We start from the raw sequence: 17,151 nt of genomic DNA, 5'->3' as shown, positions 1-17,151 counted from the left end.
TCATTTAGTCGCCAGGACGGGGGGGACCTATTTATCGACCCCAATTGAAGAGTCAGGTGGACTGGTGCATGATCAGAGAAGGATATGACATCTATGGACGTTGAAACCACTTTGTCAAGATCCTTATGTGACAGCAGCAGATAGTCTAGCCGTGAGTAGGTGTGATGCACCTGAGAGAAAAAGGTATAGTCCCTGTCTTGGTTGTGGAGCATCCGCCATGGGTCGACTAAGTGTAGGGTTTGGAGGTCCATCTTGAGGCGTCTCAGACGTGAGTAGGACATGTGTGAGGATCCTCGTGAGACGTCTACGGCCGGGTCCATGGCAAAATTAAGGTCTCCGCCAAAGATAAGCATCCCCTCTGAGAACTCCAAGAGCTCAGAGAGGAGCTTGCGCATGAACTGAGGATGATTCACATTAGGGAAGTAAACATTTGCGAACGTGACCTGCACATCAAACACCTTCCCCTTTAGGAGAAGAAAGCGACCCTGCTCGTCTGTCCGCTGTGCCTCGAATACCCATGGAACTGACCCGGCCAAAATGATGCTGACCCCTTTGGACTTGGAGATCGGAGAGACACTGTGGTACGCTATAGGAAAGGCCCTGTTAGTCAGCCTAGGTATAGAACCTGCCCTGAAGTGTGTTTCCTGCAAAAAAGCTACGTGGGTTTTGCCTCTGCGCAAATCAGCCAGTAGCTGCGAGCGCTTCTCCGGGACATTGAGGCCCCACACGTTTAGAGAGGTGACCTTAAGGTGACCCATTGTGTCTTCTGGCAGGGAAATGGTTGGCAGTATCTGTATGGGAGGTACCAAGATATAGAGCCCCCTTCAGGCAGAGGTCAAGAAGAGAAAGAGAGGACCAGAGAGAAAAAAGGGGGGGGGGAGTAGTAAGGTGAGAATGGGGAGGGGAAGAGGGAGGGGGTGAGGGAAGGATCAATTCCTGTCGTAGACTAACTATGGGCCCCTGTTGTACACTTAAAGTGTCCAGTCAGGGGACCGCCCTAATGTGGGGGTGGAAAGTGCGTTGAGTTCTACTCGAAGACAAGTAGAATTTAGGCAGTAATTGGAGTGAACATAGAAAGTGGAGATGTGGGGGAATAGCGCCTCTGAGAATCATATTGTTTCTAGTATGAGAGCTGACATAACAAATCACAACCTTTGCTAATAAATACCTGCAACATTTACTGCCGTACACCCTCCGCTGCGACCAATTGGTGGCTGCGTCTCCGGGAGGCCCACAGGTGCCATACCGAGTCCCCTCACCAGTGCAATCGCGGGGTACTACCGGCAGGGTCCACAATAGCGCCTTACGGTGTGTCCCGGAGCGTCAGGACCAAGGGCCTTTGACCTTCGCAACGATGTATACCGAGCGAGCCTTGAAAGGCGGGATCAGAACCAATCAGAGCAAATGTAAAACAATAAGATGGTAGTAAGATGAAATAAAATATACCATTATAAACGTCAAAACAGAACATAACATAACAGACCCAGCATGCTAACTGTAGTTATCATGTCCCTGGGGGTGGATACATGTTATAAACCCATAGAACCAAATTGTCATAGAACTACCCCCCCCCTCCCCCCCACCACAAAGCAACCCGCACATCCTCCCAGGGGGGACCAAAAAACGGAAGGGGTCCCGGGGGCAACCCGGGTGACCAGCAGTGGGTCGGATGTACCAATGAACCACCGGAGCGGGGGGGGGGGGAGGGGGAAGCCGGGAAACAGAACGGTCTTCCAGGACTCAAATTCCACAATGTGAAGCCCACCTGTCAGGTCAGCTTAAGATCAAACAATAACATCTTGAGGTGTCGGGTGTGACAGCCCATCAACTGTCCCCCCCACTGCATCCGCCCCCCCCAGCCAGCCACCCGTGGCGAGTCCGTATGGGAGAGGCGGCGTACAAGCAGGAAGGCCCAGGCCACCCGTAAACTGAATCAACCCAACACCCCCGCAAGCAGGTCAGATAGAGTCAGCTGACAACACTTCGTTCCCGAAAGGGGTATAAAGGCACAACCCTGGGACAAGAATTTTGAACGTGTAATATGTATGATAGTAAAGTCTGATCTGGGATGTTTGCCTATCAAAACGGTTTCCCAAGCCCCCTGTAAGGGAGGGTCTAACGTTCTTGAGATGTCCAGGGTGGTGATGTAGTGTGAATGTTCATCTTGTCTTACCAGTCTTTTGGATGGGATGAGGAGTTAAGCTTCGGAGGACCTCGGGTGAGGTCTAGCATTTTCACGGCTAGTGGCACGTGAGCACGGTCTATGGACACGTTGCGGCCTGGGCAAGGGTGGGCCCAGGGCCTCCAGGGACAGCAGGTAGTCAAACCAGTTGGGGACACTAACAGCCGGCTTAGCTAGAAAGCTAAACAGATCCGGGAGTTGGTCCGGTGTGCGTAGGTAGAATTCTGCTCCTCTCCTCCGCACGATGAGATGGAAGGGGTGTCCCCAGCGATACGTCGCCTCCGCCGATCGGATCACTTCTAGCAGCGGTCTCAGAAGGCCTCTCATTGCTCTGGTCTGCCTGGATATGTCCGGGTAGATTCTTATCGACGCCCCATCAAAGTCGATTGGGCCACGTTCCCACGCCAGGCGCATGATCTCCTCTTTAATGGTGAAGAAGTGCACCCTGCACAGGACATCCCGTGGGAGGTCCATGGCTTCATGGTCCTGTGATTCAGCAGGGGGTGTCCTGGGTCCTGGGATACGGTGGACCCTATCCAGCTCCAGCTCTGCAGCAGGCGGTTTCCCGAGCACCTGATTAAGAATAGCTGCCACAGTTGCACGCAGGTCTGTCCCCATGGTGGCTTCCGGAATGCCACGGAGGCGCAAATTATTGCGTCTGCTCCTGTTCTAGCCGTCATCTAACTTAAGTTGTATGTCAACAAGATGGCGGCGAAATGCGCGCTGTTCATGCTCTATGGCGGTGATTCGGGCATCAGAAGTGGATGTAGAGGATTCCAATACAGTGACCCTCTCTTCTACTGTGTCCACTTGTTGGCGCAAATCATGCAGTTCCCTGGAAAGTGCGTTTACTATAGTTGCTGCCATTTCCTGCAAGTCCTGTCTTGTAGGGAGACCGGACACAATGTCTCTGAGAGAGCCCTCTGCAGCATTGCCTGTCTCCCCTGTGAAACTGCAGCTGGGTGGAATGTCAGTGATGGGGATCACAGGGGACAGTATGGGAGAGGCTGACCTGTCATCTGCAGCGGCTCGATCTCCTCCAGCATTGAGTCCTGGCTGAGTTCCTTTCTTAGATGAGGCGGCGGCGCTCATCGGAGGCACACGAGGCGGCGCCATCTTGGCCGACACGGCGGGGGATGAAGCTGCGTGCTGTCTGAGGAAATAGTGTGTAATTTCCGAGCCTTTCTGAACCCCAACTTCCAGCGGGTGTTTGAGGTCCCCTGGCATGGATTCCGGCTCTCACTGATTCGGTTTGCTGATCGTTCTCAGGGCTTCCCCACACAGAGCTCCGAGGTGTGCGTCCTCACTCTGCCATCTCTCGGCCACGCCCCCCCTGATGCGGTTTCTTGCGACGACCAGCGCAGGAGCTGATGAGACTTTCTTCAGGGAGGCTGTATTGCGGATGCAGGTAAGCAGAAGCGGATCCGTTAGCAGGCAGGAGAAGGATATTGCAGCAGCAGAACCTGGAGCTGGAAGAACAGGTGGTGAGCAGCATCACAGGACACAAGCAAAGCAGAGTCAAACAGTCCGTATCGGCAGGAGATCAGGCAGGTATATGGCAGAAGGGATGATCACAGAATAGTCAGGCAGGCAGGTATTCGGCAACAGGTAACAGGATAACAGCAAGGTCAGGCAGGCCGGGTCGGGTAGGAGATAGTAGAATAGTCAGACGGAGCCGGGTCAATAATAATAGTAACAACAAGCAGGATACAGGAACTCAGGTGCAGAGCTGCAGACAAACAGCACCTAATGGGAGTAACTGACACCTATTTAAAGGGACTTTGGCGCCAAACAGCGCTAGCGCGAACGGGCGCGCACGCGCGAACGTGGAAGCGCGCCAGCGCCCCCCAGTGGGGAATTCGGCTGAATTGCTCTGGAAAAGCCTCTCATGCACCTGCGTGCACGTATGTTAGCCCGATGACCACCAACACGTCCCTGACAGATTCCCTACAGATGGTCATTCCCGTTGAGGCTAAACTTCACGTATAACAGCAGAAATTGCAGCTTCTCCACCTTCGCGGAAGGAGAACGGCTTCTTCTCCAGCTGGGCCTCATCCCGCAAGATCCTACAGCTACACAATCAAGTAGGGGTAACTCTTCCTCCACCAAAAGACCCCCTCCAGCAAGCCCTCTTCAACCATCCTGGCTCAAACAAAGCACCAAGAGGTCGAAAGAAAATTTCCCCACGTGACTCTTTGACCTCTTTATTTGGCTCAAGGATTCAAGGGTGGCTGACGCCTGATTTTGGACCCACTGAAGAACGTTTTTGTTCCCTTTTTTTTGTTCCACTGGTCCCGGGACATTGTTGGTTTTTGGCCCCCTGTTTAGGGCCCTTTTTATTTTTCCTTAATATATCTGTTCCCCATGAAGATGCATTGATAGTCAATCATTCAGGGTTTGGTTTTGGTCATTTAGTCTTTTTTTTTTTCAATGGGTCCAGGGGGGTGGGGGGGGTTTCGTCAGGGGATCCCCTGATGCGACTACCGGGCTCCCGGGGTTCCTTGGGGGGGACTGGCCCTGATCCCCTGATCCGGGGACTCCCTCCCTCTCCCGTGCTACGATAGGCTCAGTCTTATATTTTATATATATGGGAGCATGTTTATACTCTTGATTGAAGGTTCTCTCTGAAATACAATTTATTAACGGTTATTTTACATAGAGTACTTACTCTTACTATATGCTCTGTCATTGTTTTAGTATAGACCCCATTTTGATCTTCGGTTAGTTTTTACGAGGAACTGGGGCCGAGGAGGTCCCAGTGCGCTGTTACCAGACCCTAGGAGTGCCTTTGGCTCCCCTGGGATCTACATTGATCTCCCTGTTTTAGGGAGGCACAGGCCTCAGTGGCCGCAAGGGTAGGAACGACAGTCCTTCCTACTCTTTGGGCTGGGTGGGGTTGGTGTTCCCAACTTCCTCAGTACACTTAGCAGATACGTGGAATATTTCATTGTTATTCTTCACACACTGCACATCTTTAACTGCACTTCTCTTTTTTCCTTTCTTTGCTCTCCCCCCTCCCTTTCTCTCCCTATGCTCTCCAGTATGGGTTCTTCCGGATTCAAGGAACTTCTCTGGCTCCTCATCCCAGGCTCCAGTGGACATCATGCTTGTCAAGCGAGGGTTCGGTTTGATTTCCGCTCATCAGGAGTAGGTAAGCAGCGGTGTGGAATGATAGCTTCCTCCCCTCTGGACTATGGCTAGCATTAATGATCGGAAACTTCCTCTTAGAATTATATCACACAACACCCAGGGCTTAAATTCCCCAATTAAACATAGAAAGATCTTACAGTCCTATCACTCTATGCACACTGACTTCCTGCTACTGCAAGAGACGCACTTCCCAGTGAGTTACAAGCCGTCCTTTCTTCATCAGGCACTATCCCCAATTCTTCTTGGCCTCAGCAGAAAACAAAACCAAGGGGGTGGCCATTTTGCTTCACCAAGCATCTGAATGTTTCTCAACCAGAGAAGATAGTCGATCCCCAGGGGCGTTTCCTATTAGTTTCGGGCTACATTAATGGCGAACTATATACGTTCGTGTCATATTATGCACCAAACAGAGGACAAAGAAAGTTCTTTGACATGTTGCTTAAAAAACTACAGGCGCACCTCAAAGGCACTGTTTTTATAGGTGGGGACTCAAACATTGCCTTTGACTGCGCACTTGATAGACTTGCTCACGGGACATCTAAACCTAAACAACCGTCCAAACAGAGCACCAGAATAGCAGCTCTCCTATTTGATGAAGGGCTGGTCGATATCTGGAGGGAAGCGAATCCACATAAAAAAGATTACACTCACTTTTCGGCTCCCCACAACTCGTTCGCCAGAATAGATCACATCTTTACCCCTGCGCGTTCCATTCCACTTGTCCTTAGCTCTAGGATTGTTGATTCCCCGCTATCAGACCACGCCATGGTCATGGTTCTGGCCCAGAAAGTAGGCCCGTCTAAGGGCCCTCCTCGCTGGAGATTACAGGAGTCCCTCCTCAGTGATCCTATAAACTGTTTGGATATCGCTACGTCTATAAAAGATTACTTTCAAACTAACCAAATGGGAGAAGTTTCCCCCTCCACCGTATGGGTTGCCCACAAATCGGTTATTAGGGGACACATTATTAGCTTATCATCGCATCTCAGAGCGGCCCACAAAGCCGACATTCTCAAACTCACCTCAGAATACAGAGCCGCAGCCAAGGCGCACAAGAGACTACACACCTCTGACTCCTTAGAGACCCTTGACAAATCTAGGACCACTCTTAACCTAGCTCTGACCTCAGCTGCTGAGAAACACTTAAGATGGACGGGGGCAAAGTTTTATTATCAAACAGACCGGATGGGTTCTAGACTAGCAGCCAAACTCAACACAAAACAACGCTCTTTAGCGTTCCCCAAAATCAAGACACCAACTGGAGACCTGACTCAAAACCCCACAAAAATTATGGAAGCTTTCTCACAATTTTATGCAAACCTGTATAAACCCTCCGAGTCCCCTTCACAACCACAATGGGACCGTTTCCTTAAAGATTTGCCCCTTCCATCTTTATCTAAAGAACATAGGGAAATATTAGAGGACACGATTTCAGTAGAGGAGGTGTTGGATACGATCAGTTCTCTTAAAACTGGTTCAGCCCCGGGTCCGGATGGCCTCTCCACCGGTTATTATAAAAAATTTGCCCCCAGTCTGGCACCACACCTAACTAGATTTTTCAACTCCCTCAGGGATGGAACCCTCCTGGGACCTGATCTCAATTCTGCATTTATATTGGTTATCCCAAAGCTGGGGAAAGATTCTAGCGAGCTTGGTAACTACAGGCCTATTTCACTTATTAATAATGATATCAAAATTCTGACTAAAATTCTAGCTAATAGGTTGGCGTGCTTTATATCTAAATACATTCATAACGATCAGGTGGGCTTCATCCCTGGCAGACAGGGACCAGATCAAATACGCAGAACCATAGATGTCATATCCCTGCTTAGGTCTGGCTGGGACTGGGGCCCCAAACAGAAGGGCTTTCTCCTCTCCATAGACTTACATAAAGCTTTTGACTCTGTCGATTGGGAATATTTGTCTGATATATTACAAAGGTGGGGATTTGGTCCCTGTTTTCTGAACTACATTAAGTCCCTTTACTCGACTCCAACTGCCCAGGTTCGTCTTATGGGGAGGTACTCAGAACAGTTCCCTATTGGCAGGGGGACCAGACAGGGCTGCCCACTCTCCCCTCTCCTCTTCATGATAGCTATTGAGTCACTAGCTGTGGCAATCAGATCAAACCCAGATGTGAAGGGGGTACAATGTGGAGACAAAGAACATAAATGTGTGCTCTATGCAGATGATCTTCTCCTCTATATCACTTCCCCTCTCACCACCACTCAATTGATCCATAAGATTCTCAAAGACTTTAGTACAATTTTGGGCCTAAAGGTTAACATGTCCAAATCCGTCGGGTTGAACATTTCAGTCCCAAAGAATCTATTCACTCAGCTCTCCACTAATTTTTCTTTCCCCTGGGCGCCTACGGAAATCCCCTATTTAGGCATTAAGATAACTTCAAACATTCAAGGGCTGTTCAGTGCAAATTACCCCCCTATGTTTCGTAAATGTAGAGAAGACTTGGACAGGTGGGCGAGATGTGGTCTATCCTGGTTGGGCAGAATTCATACAGTCAAAATGACTCTCCTCCCACGCCTGTTATATCTCTTTCGCTCCCTCCCTATCCCGATTAAGAAAAAGACCCTTCTTAAATTTCAATCTGAGATTGTCCACTTTATCTGGAGCCGAAAGGGGTACAGATGCCCTTCCAGTTTACTTTACCGCTTAAAAAGTCAGGGTGGTCTCGGCCTACCGGACTTATGGCATTATTATCAGGCGGCTCAACTCTCTCAAATATTGATGGCCCTCGTGAGAGACCCTAAGCCAAGTTGGCTTTCAATAGAAAGATTGGCCACCCCACAGAACACTATAGACTACCTTCTCTGGTGTGATCCTAAGGTTAGGCCAGCAATTTTGTCCCCCACCATCTCACATTCTATAGCCATGTGTACGAATCTCTTCTCACATTGTAACCTAATTTCACCTATCAGACCGCTTGCTCACCTATTTCATAACCCAGAGTTTCAGCCGGGCATGGTAATTAAGGCCTTTAAATGGTGGACGGATAAAGGCTTATATAGGATTGGTCACTTCCTCTCCCCAAAAGGTCCGATCACGTTAACCCATTGCCGGAACGAATTAGACATGCCAGAATCTGAGATCTTTAGATTTTCCCAAATCAGCCATTATCTACACTCAATTTGGAACCTCCACCAATATAATCCCGCTCTAACTCCCTTTGAAAATTGGTGCTCCAACATTGAAGTACAGAGGGGAGGAATATCATTAATTTACACCGCTTTAAAATCCTCTTCAGATAAGCCTGGTTATGCTCGGGCCTGGGAGGAGGACTTAGACAACTCATGGACGTCGCAGGAATGGTTTTGCAGGTTCGAAAGATCCTTCAAAGGTATACTAAACATCTCCTTAATAGAAGCCAGTGCTAAAGTATTAACACGGTGGTGTTATGTACCTGCTCGCATCTCGGTTATTTTTCAAGGGTCATTCCCCCTATGTTTTAGGGGTTGCGAGTTAGAAGGCACCATTTTGCACATATGGTGGTCCTGTCCTCGAATCAGATCTTTTTGGGGGAAAGTCTTTCGCACAATCAGTACCATTTTGCAGCAAACAATCGCTCCTGACCCTTCCATTGCTTTGCTTAATGGAAGGGTCAGGAATGTTCCTAAACCCTCACAGAAGTTAGTGTTCTTTATCCTATTAGGAGCTAAAATCTCTCTAGCAAAGTCCTGGAAGAAACCTAGTGTCTCGTTTAAGGGCTTTAAGAGGAAGGTGTCGTGGATTATGGCACAGGAACAAATTGTAGCGAAAATAAATGACAAAACTGGTGTGTTCTTTGCCATCTGGGAACCTTGGGCCAATTTTTGTAATGTTCCCTTGTTTCTGGTTACACCACAAGCCCCTTAGACAGTTGGATCCTCATACAATGTTCCCCCCCTTTTCTCTACTCTACCCTTCTCATTCCTTTTTCTCTTCTTATACCTGAGACTCTCTTCTCACCACTACAAGATGACTTAAGACAAGTCTGGATAGAATTTTGATCGTTAGTAGGCAGTCCTACTTCTTCTCTTTTGTTTTTTTATTTTCCACATTATTAATTCTTTTTTTTTTTTTATTTTCTTTTGAAGCAGACTCACGGGTTTGCATTATGTGGATAGGCTTGACTGCAACCAGGCGGCTAGTGTGCATACACCATAGTCTGGTTGCAGATTGAAGGGGGCTAGAGACATAGGCAGAAGATGGATGTTGGTATGAGTCACGGTAGCAGAAACCTCTGTCCCGGGACTACCAGGCAGTTCCACAGTTTGATCCCATTGGGGTGGTTTGCCAGTGGCCCTAGGAACAAGGTTAGATCCACATCTTTGTGGTTGTCTCACAGATACTGCCACTTACTTAGACTCTATTAAGCCCTAACGAGCTTCTACATAGTATGTAGACTCACGCTTCATGTATGGCCCTCTTGTTTCTGTCCCCGTTTGGGAGAGATTGATGTAATCTTCTCATATTATAAGTCTGTATTTGACTAATAAGTATACGGTATATTTGTTATTTTTTGTTTTTGATCTGTATGAAGTTTTTTTATTTACAAAATAAAAATTATTTACTGTAAAAATTAAAAAAAAATGAATCAGTTTTGGATCACCAGCTACCAAGCACTTGATGCTGATGTAACTGATTGATTTTTTTTTTAAATGTGACATCCCTTCAAGACTGCCTATGCTGATGCTAAGTGACTATCCTGTTATGCTGAGTGACAATCCTCTTCCTCCTCAATTTTCATGCTGATAGCTTGTAAGAACATTTTTGGTTCTGGGCACCAGTGGCCAAGGCCCAATTTTTCTGCCCCTGTTTAACAGGGGCGTGTAATTACAATTTTTGATGCCATCCTTTGCAGCAGGCTCATTCCTGCACTCCAACTATAGTATCTGTGAGGGGTTGCAGTGTTGTGGCACCAGCACCAGTGCCCAAGGCCCAATTTTTCAGCCCCTGTTTAACAGGGGCGTGTAATTACAATTTTTGATGCAATACTTTGCAGCAGGGCTCATTCCTGCGCTCCAACTAGAGTATCTGTGAGGGGTTGCAGTGTTGTGGCACCAGCACCAGTTCCCAATGCCCAATTTTTCAGCCCCTGTTTAACAGGGGCATGTAATTACAATTTTTGATGCAATACTTTGCATCAGTTCTACTATTAGACTTCTTGAAAATATTGAAAAACAAGATGGCTACATCTTGGCCACCACGGACGTGGCATCATTATATACCTGCATACCACATAAGAAAGGTATAGAGGCCGTTAGATATTTTCTGGACCGTGAACAATCCCTGGCATCTTTCCAGTGTGAATATCTGATAGAACTCCTCGAATTCGCAACCAAACATAATTATTTTTGGTTCAATCAGCGTTACTACCTCCAACAACGTGGAGTAGGGATGGGAGCAAAGTTCGCTCCAAGTCTTGCGAATCTGTTTATAGCCAAGTGGGAGGAGGATGTCGTCTATGCTCATGGGACAACGTCCTTAGTTCTGTGGGTGACATACATAGACGACATCCTCCTCCTATGGAGTGGGACTTTGGAAACATTGAAACAATTTTTTGAATATCTTAACTCTAATGACAGAGGTATTTCTCTATCTTATGAAGCCAGCGAAACCAAAATTCACTTCCTCGATTTAGAAATTGAGATTGTGGATAAGGAGTTTAAACTTAAAACTTACTTTAAACCAACAGACCGTAATGGTTTCATTCCCATAGACAGCTGCCACCATAGGTCCTGGCTTAGTTCTATCCCACGGAGCCAGTTTCTGAGACTTTGTAGGAACTGCACTGACACATTTATCACACAGGCAGGAATTCTCAAACAAAGGTTTATGGATAAAGGATATGACAGTGGTAGTTTAGATTCAGAATTCCAAAAAGCTATCAACACAGATAGGGAGTCTCTACTCGTGATAAAACCGGAAAGGGAACCTGACAAGTTGTTCAAATGCTCTATGCTGACCTCGTTTTCAATACAACACAAACAAATCAAAAACATCATGAGGAAACATTGGAATGTCCTCAGACAGGACAATATTCTGGGCATGGTAATGCCGAACAGGCCAAAGATATATTCAGAGGAGCACCGTCCCTGCAGGGCCGCGTAGCACCCAATGTCATTAATCCACCGGCCCGCCCTTCTTTTTTTCATGACTGGACTGGTTTCTTTCCTTGTAGGAAGTGTGTAGTTTGCCAGCATAATACACTAGGGAGACGTAAAGTGACAGAATTTACATCCACTGTCACTGGAAGGAGATACACCATCAAACCATTTTGCACATGTAGTACAAAACATGTAGTGTATCTAATTACTTGCCCTTGTGGCAAGCAATATGTTGGCCGTACAATTAGGACGTTCTCCACAAGAGTGGGCAAACATATCGCTCTAATTAAAGGCAGGGGCCCCAAACACAGTGTCCCTAGACACTACAAAGAATTCCACAATAGTGACCCTAAAGGATCACATTTTATTGCCATCGATAAGTATATTCCACCTTAGAGGGGAGGAGCCATGACCAGAGGAGTTTCCCGTCTAGAAACGTTCTGGATACATGAGCTACTGTCTCATTTTCCATATGGTATGAATATGGAATTGGACATTAATGCTTTTATCAATGAATCTTAAGTTGTATTATAATTTTTTGGGGATATTAATCTTGTCGGGACACATGTAATTTACACTTCATATTTTATTTTATTTATGAATGTGATTTTCAATATTAGTTTGTAGAAATACACTGAGACCCGGGGAGAATCCATCTCAGACGTTTATATTTACAAAACCCCCCCTTTTTTCAAACTTATTATTACAATACAGAACAATGGCCCAGTTCCATCTGGAATATTTCATCTATACGTTATTTACAGGTCATGATATGTGGGGTTAATGCTTGAAACCTAATATACTATTCTTATTTACATTAACTATAATTATTTATAGATTGACCAGATGTACATTGTGGCCCTATCTTATGACCTTAGCGCACGTCAGATCTCTGTCCATCTAAATCATTGGTTGGACAGAAGTGTGGTGTAATCTGGGTGGCTGTTCACATATTGCGTACAGCTCTGGTCAACCCTCTACGTGGTGGGATGGTATGCCCGCCCATTTGTCCATTTTTTGTGACGCTCGTGTGTCAATACATGGGGGCGTCATAATTAATGGCTCTATTGATTGTTGGAATGCACGTCTGGCCATGACATTGTGACGTACGTCTAGCCATGACGTTTGGACGTGGAACGCATGCCATCTTGGAGGACGTGGGATGGCGGGTGCTTAGCCGGCCGGGATCGGTGATGGGTACATTTTCTTTTTATTGTTGCTTTGGCGCTCCACACTTTCAGGAACATGTTCAATACCGAGCCCTATTAAGCACATTGTGGCTTATGGGGACATATAGGAAATACACTTCATGGCGCTGGAACGCAATTTAGGCCATGATATTGAGGCTTGGAACGCACGCAGGTCCACCATTTTGAATGACCCGGAAGTGCGTGTCTAGATACTGTACGAGCTGGATTCTCATCATAGGGGTCACAGTATCTTTATTAAGGAGTATGGCTGCAGTGGATGAGCACCCCAGATGAAGTCTAGTGAGACTTTATTTTATATTATTTTTTATTTCATTTTTTTCATATAATTTTTCATCACATGTGTTATATGTATAATTCACCATGCTTTTTAAGTTTATAACATTAACTACGGTTATTTAATTTGTCAATTCAGCACTACACTTTGATGCACCTAATACTTTGCATCAGGGCTCATTCCTGCGCTCCAACTATAGCATCTGTGAGGGGTTGCAGTGCTGTGGCACCAGTACCTAATGCCCAATTTTTCTGCCCCTGTTTAACAGGGACATGTAATTACAATTCTTGATCTAATATTTCACAGCAGGGCCCATTCCTGCGCCCACCAAGAGTAACTGTGAGGACTTACAGTGTTGTGGCACCAGCACCACCACCACCACCACCAAAGGCCCAATTTTTCTACCAATGTTCAACAATGGCATGTAATTACAATTCTTGATCTAATATTTCACAGCAGGGGCCGTTCCTGTGCCCACCAAGAGTAACTGTGAGGGCTTACATGTTGTGGCAACACCAACACCTAAGGCCCCAATTTCTACAGAGTATATAGGGCAGGCCCCTACTTTCAAACATTCAACTTACAAACGACTCATACTTGCAAACAGAAGGAGACAACAGGAAGTGAGATGAAATATACCCCTAGGAAGGGAAATTCTTTCCTGTAAGTGTTAATCTGGGAAAAAAAATGTGTCTCCTCTTCACTGATGCTTTATCACCAATCCTTGTTTCACTAAAAACCCCAAATTTTCAAAAAACATTTGTCATTGGGACAGAAAGTGAGGTGAAATCTTCTGAAGAGGTGTACAGACAGCAAAACAAATGTTATAGGGGTGATAACCCTTCCCTATCTTTTCCGAAAAGCTTAAAAATAGATTTTTTGGCTGGAGCTACACTTTAAAAATGTACCAGTTCAAAATTACAAACAGATTCTACTTAACAACAAACCTACAGTCTATGTCTTGTTATCACCACCTGTATACTGCTGTTCAGAGTATATAGGGCCTGGGGCCCCACGCCTTTCCTTCTTTTAATTTGGGTGCGGGGTTCCTTAATATCCATACAAGACCCAAAGGGCCTGGTAATGGACTGGGGGGGTACCCATGCCATTTGTCTCACTGATTTTCATCCATATTGCCAGGACCCGACATTACATTAAAGCAGCAAGCAGTTTTAAATGACTTTTATTCCTTTAAAAATGTCATTTTGTGCAGGGACTGTTCTAAGCATGGGAAACATGCTCCACTTTACAGGCATACTATAGACACCCCCCAGGTATGATATTTAAAGGAATATTTCACTTTTATTTTTTCACTTTAAGCATCATTAAAATCACTGCTCCCGAAAAAAAACAGCTGTTTTTAAAACTTTTTTTTGCATTGATACATGTCCCCTGGGGCAGGACCCGGGTCCCCAAACCCTTTTTAGGACAATATCTTGCATATTAGCCTTTAAAATTAGCACTTGTGATTTCGAATGTTCGAGTTCCATAGACTTTAATAGGGTTCTAAAGTTCACCCAAACGTTCGGTCCGTTCGCAGGTTCTGGTGCGAACCGAACCGGGGGGTGTTCAGCTCATCCCTACTAATAGCCCTTAAATCATCCTTTCGAAAAACTCATCAACAAAAAGTTACAGACCTACTAGATAAGATACAAAACCTAGAACGTACCCACAAACAATCACAAGCGCAACAAATCTATCATGAGCTTACCCAAACCAGGAAAATATTACAGGAAGAATTGAACCGCAAAACACGATGCAAATTCATCCTACACCACAAACTCTTCTATGAATTTGGAAGCAAATGTGGAAAATATCTACAGTCAGGTCCATAAATATTGGGACAGCGACACAATTCTGATCTTTTTGGCTCTATACACCACCACAATGGATTAGAAATGAAACAAACAAGATGTGCTTTAACTGCAGACTTTCAGCTTTAATTTGAGGGTATTTACATCCAAATCAGGTGAACAGTGTAGGAATTACAACAGTTTGTATATGTGCCTCCCACTTTTTAAGGGGCCAAAAGTAATGGGACAGATTAACAATCATCCATCAAACTTTCACTTTTTAATACTTGGTTGCAAATCCTTTGCAGTCAATTACAGCCTGAAGTCTGGAATGCATAGACATCACCAGATGCTGGGTTTCATCCCTGGTGATGCTCTGCCAGGCCTCTACTGCAACTGTCTTCAGTTCCTGCTTGTTCTTGGGGCATTTTCCCTTCAGTTTTGTCTTCAGCAAGTGAAATGCTTGCTCAATCGGATTTAGGTCAGGTGATTGACTTGACCATTGCATAACATTCCACTTCTTTCCCTTTAAAAAACTCTTTGGTTGCTTTCAAAATATGCTTCGGGTCATTGTCCATCTGCACTGTGAAGCGCCGTCCAATGAGTTCTGAAGCATTTTGCTGAATATGAGCAGATAATATTGCCCAAAACACTTCAGAATTCATCCTGCTGCTTTTGTCAGCAGTCACATCATCAATACTGTAAATACAAGAGAACCAGTTCCATTGGCAGCCATACATGCCCATGCCATGACACTACCACCACCATGCTTCACTGATGAGGTGGTATGCTTTGGATCAAGAGCAGTTCCTTTCCTTCACCATACTCTTCTCTTCACATCACTCTGGTACAAGTGGATCTTGGTCTCATCTGTCTATAGGATGTTGTTCCAGAACTGTGAAGGCTTTTTTAGATGTTGTTTGGCAAACTCTAATCTGGCCTTCCTTTTTTTGAGGCTCACCAATGGTTTACATCTTATGGCGAACCCTCTGTATTCTCTCTGGTGAAGTCTTTTCTTGATTGTTGACTTTGATACACATACACCTACCTCCTGGAGAATGTACTTGATCTGGCCAACTGTTGTGAAGGGTGTTTTCTTCACCAGGAAAATAATTCTTCAGTCATCCACCACAGTTGTTTTTACATGGTCTTCTGGGTCTTTTGGTGTTGCTGAGCTCACCGGTGCGTTCTTTCTTTTTAAGGATGTTCCAAACAATGATCTGGCCACACCTAATGTTTTTGCTATCTCTCTGATGGGTTTGTTTTGTTTTTTCAGCCTAATGATGGCTTGCTTCACTGATAGTGACAGCTCTTTGGATCTCATATTGAGAGTTGACAGCAGCAGATTCCAAATGCAAATAGCACACTTGAAATTAACTCTGGACCTTTTATCTGCTCCTTGTAAATGGGATAATGAGGGAATAACACACACCTGACCATGGAACAGCTGAGCATCCAATTGTCCCATTACTTTTGGTCCCTTAAAAAGTGGGAGGCACATATACAAACTGTTGTAATTCCTACACCCTTCACCTGATTTGGATGTAAATACCCTCAAATTAAAGCTGAAAGTCTGCAGTTAAAGCACATCTTGCTCGTTTCATTTCAAATCCATTGTGGTGCTGTATAGAGCCAAAAAGATTAGAATTGTGTCGATGTCCCAATATTTATGGACCTGACTGTAGCTAAAGCCCTCCAAACCAGTAAAGCACATACAAACATCCACAGCATTAAAGACTCTCAAGGGAAATCCCATATCACCCCGACAGACATAGCAGCCCAATTTGAGACTTATTACTCTAACTTATACAACCTCCCCAAAAATACAACCAACCATAGCGGATCTGAGACTCGGCACACCTTAATCACGCCCTTCCTCAACAAATATTGCCCCAAACCCCTAGAGTTTACAGCTGCCTATTTCAAAGCCTTTACGGACACTTTAACCCCACACCTTATTAAGACTTTTAACTCCCTGACATGGTCCACCCTACCTTTCCACAGATTACTGAAAGCCCACATTACTGTGATCCCAAAGGAGGAAAAGGACCCTACATCAGTTAGTAATTACAGGCTGATGTCCTTACTGAATGTCGACATAAAACTGTACGCCAAAATTTTAGCATCCCATCTTTTACCCTTCCTGCCCTCCCTGATAGGGAAAGACCAAGTGGAATTCATCCCTGGAAGAGAAACTAGGGATAACACAATTAAAGCCCTGAATATACACCACCATATACAACCCACAAACAAGAAGGTTCTATCGTTGGACGCGGAGAAGGCGTTCAACAGACTGGCATGGGACTATTTGGGAGCAGTCCTGAGACACCTTGGCCTCCAAGATCGGATGTTTAATGCCATAATATCCCTTTATACAACTCCGACCGCCAGAGTTCGTGTAAATGGACAACCTGTCAAACGCCTTCTCCATTAG

The sequence above is a fragment of the Aquarana catesbeiana genome, linkage group LG01 (genome assembly GCF_042186555.1).
Source record: "Aquarana catesbeiana isolate 2022-GZ linkage group LG01, ASM4218655v1, whole genome shotgun sequence".
NCBI lineage: Eukaryota > Metazoa > Chordata > Amphibia > Anura > Ranidae > Aquarana > Aquarana catesbeiana.
The sequence above is the reverse complement of the archived record's forward strand: the minus strand, read 5'-3'. Positions refer to the sequence as shown.